Source organism: Gymnoscopelus braueri (assembly GCF_963280865.1).
Source record: "Gymnoscopelus braueri genome assembly, chromosome: 2".
Classification (NCBI taxonomy): Eukaryota; Metazoa; Chordata; class Actinopteri; order Myctophiformes; family Myctophidae; genus Gymnoscopelus; species Gymnoscopelus braueri.
Genome location: NC_137604.1, coordinates 44,784,366 through 44,787,712, shown reverse-complemented (window position 1 = coordinate 44,787,712; position 3,347 = coordinate 44,784,366). Strand labels below are relative to the sequence as shown.

At 43.0% G+C, this 3,347-nt stretch overlaps 1 long non-coding RNA gene across 1 annotated transcript; it reads right to left on the bottom strand.

The window, feature by feature from the left end:
- Window positions 1-1,253: 1,253 nt before the first annotated feature.
- On the bottom strand, window positions 1,254-2,741 carry LOC308104513. The gene is made up of 3 exons (XR_013934831.1): window positions 2,607-2,741; window positions 2,448-2,517; window positions 1,254-1,572 (listed from the first exon to the last, which is right to left on the bottom strand). It is a non-coding gene; the product is annotated as an uncharacterized lncRNA (long non-coding RNA).
- Between the last annotated feature and the right edge of the window lie 606 nt (window positions 2,742-3,347).

Sequence of the window (3,347 nt, the reverse complement as noted above, 5' to 3'; positions counted from 1 at the left end):
TGTTTTTTTTAAGTGAATCACACATTGTGGGTGGAAAGGGTATTAAAAAAAACACATTATTCTTTTAAGTGAGCTTCCATCACCGTGATGACCACTGTTAAATAACAACAGTGACATAGTGCTCCAATTCCACATGCTGTGATTGGCTAGTGAGACATTATGATGAAATTAATCTAAAACCACTTTGATGTGACACTAGTATATTTAACTTAGATGCTGTCCATTTCGTGAGAACAGTAAAAAAGAACTCAAAGATCACTATGGCTGAAATGAGAAAAGGGAAAACCGATATTGAGAAGAAAATAGAAAGTCTTCCTAGAACTGGCACTTTCAGATCAAAGGATATATCAGAAAAGGTTAAAGACAGAATTGTGACAAAGCACAGATCTGGCCAAGGTTACAAAATAATTTCAGCTAAACTTAAGATTTCTAAGAACACAGTTAACAACATAATCCGTAAATGGAAGAGACGAGCCTTGGTGGGAAACGTAAAGAAGAACCCAAAAATCGATATGTTTGAAATGGGAAAAGAGGAAAAGGATAAAATGAAAATGATAAGATCAAAGGGTATTCCAGAAGAGCTCAAAGACAGAATTGTGGCAAAGCACAGATCTGGCCAAGGTTCCAAAATAATTGCCGCTGCAGTTAAGATTTCTAAGAACACAGTGGCCACGATAATCCGTAAATGGAAGATGTTTGAGAAAAGCAAGAGTCTTCCTAGAAGTGGTTCTTTGGCCAAATTTTTTGTACATGATTGGTTGACTCCATTCAGTATTGTGATTAGCTAGCAAGACAACGCCCACTTCACACTGGGTGTGATTTTTTAATTATTATTGCAGAAACCTGTTTGCTCCACTACAGGTCTTTTTTGCAGCATAATTCCCAGAATTGTATCAGTGTCACATCACATAATACACACTGAATACGAAGGGGACTGGGCACAGGTGGTGGCTTCTTTTGGAAAGTGATGGAGAGGACCTTTCATTTCGTAACATTACCCACTCATCAAAGCTGTCAAGCATTCCTTTCGTTGTTAGTTTTGCACGAGTCGGCTAAATTCAGGACTTGGAGTAGATAAAATTAGAAATTTCCACGTAGAAAATTGCAAGATCTAGAATCCTCCTCATCCATGAGTCTGGCTCTGAAAAAATAAACACATCAAAATAGAATAAATATTAGTCTGGTGTAATCAGCCTCTCTAATTTATTCAGTTGTAGTGTCTCAGATATCTCACCAAGGGGCAGCATTGGACCTTTTAAATTTGACCACACCATAGTGGGCATTCTGTCTCTGGGGCCGTGGTGGTTGGACAGTGGAATGGAGGGGCGCTTTAGGGTTCTTAGAGCGAGTGAAGTGGACACTGGAGTAGTGGACATCCTGCTGTCCCTCCGGCTGTGGTGGTTGGGCGATGGAAAAGTAGGGCTCTTCCTGGTTCTTCTTATAGCGAGTGAAGTGGACGGTGGAGTAGTCAACATCAGCTTGCTGTTCCATTTCAGCTGTAGAGGCAGAGCTGCTACTGGCCAAAGGTAAGAAGATCTCAAAGTCTGAGTCAGAGTCAGAGTCAGAGTTGTTCTGAGGGAGAGAGAGAGAGAGAGAGAGAGAGAGAGAGAGAGAGAGAGAGAGAGAGAGAGAGAGAGAGAGAGAGAGAGAGAGAGAGAGAGAGAGAGAGAGAGAATCAAAAATAGGTATACAGGGTTAGAGGGTAGCACAGGTCCAACAAGACCAGGAGACCTGGTTCTGCCAGACCCAGAATAGATTCCTAGTACGTAACACACCACTTTATAGGTGAAAAGCATACGTCACGCTATAGCTTGGCCAATCAAAAAGAGGGACATGTAAGCACCATATATGGACAAAAACGTTGAACCGGGAGGAAAAGAGGGACCGACAAAGCCTCATGTAGGCCTGACCCCCTGGGTCTGGCAAAAAAAGCACTCGGACCAAAACTGACCTGTGGGTAATTGGACTGGTCTGAACGGACCCGAGGAAAATTCTAAATGATCCCACTGGACCTAATCTCTCAAGAACAGATTCAGAATAAAAACAAAAAACGCTGGTGGCGCTGTTTTTCCTTTTATTTGACGATGGGTTCCCAGATTGCACTGGGCCAGGTCCGAAACGGACCCGTGGATAACTGGACCCGGGCCCAAGCGGGAGCGGGGAAAACTGGACCCAGTTCCTAACGGGCCGAGGAAAGTTGTGAACATGGACCCAATGCTCATTGAATGCCAATTTCACCATGGCATTCAGATTAGCCGAATAGCCGTGTCGTTTGTCGTCGGTCACCTCGTGCACCGCGGCGTGCGCTCTGCTCTGTGTTGCAGACAGACAGAGCACATTTTCGCAGACTTTAGGCCTCTACCATCCGACCCATGCCCGAGGGACAAGTCAAGATTTTTTATCCAACCTGGTGTCAAACAGTTTGTCTCTCCTGGGCTATAACCTACCTGGACTGTGGTTTTCGGTGGTCGCACTGGTGGTACAGTGTCAGGTGGCTGCCTGGAGGCCCTCTTTCGCCTATTGTTGAAAGAGTACATTTTAGGTGAGTCTGTGATTTAACAAATTAATTTGGATTCAAGTGTAACGGGAAAACAAAAGTTCATTACCTGACCCACCGGAAGACAAAGACGGCTATGATGAGGAGAACGACTAAGGGGATTCCTGCAGCTGCAGCTATTTTTATCCATGAAACTGGGGATCAGGTACTCAGTTTAAAACACTGACTCAAACAACACTTTATGAATCTGTTAACAATACTGAAAAATGGGCAGAGAAAACCATATATTCAACATATTTGCTGATGAAAATGTAGTAGCAAGTGTATGTAGCCTACAGTAAGTGGGTGAATGAATGAGTAGTTGGGTATTTGTTACCTGCTACAACAACAGACAGAGAGGTGGAATTTGTACCACCCATTTTGTTTTGGACAAAGCAAGAATAATTTCCACTGTGGACAGGTTGAATACTAGTGATGGTGAAGTTCTGTCCAGTATATTTTGACTTGGTGTCATTCTTGCGGTACCAGGTATAATTGACCTCTGGTGGGTTGGCATCACTGCTGCTGCAAGTCAGAGTCACTTCACTGCCCTGCTCTATTACACCAGACAGACTCACAGACACTGAGGGATTCTTCGGGGCATCTGGAGAGCAAGGTATATAGAAACACATAAATAGTTGGCTGAACATTTTTAACATGTTCATAATACTGCTCCTATATTTGGTAAAACAGTGTGTCGACATTTATATCACTGTTGCCCTTGGGTAGAGTGGAAATCTTTTATGTACTTACATTGGACATCTATAACAACAAAGGCTGAGGTTAAGTTTCCATATTCATTTGAAGATTG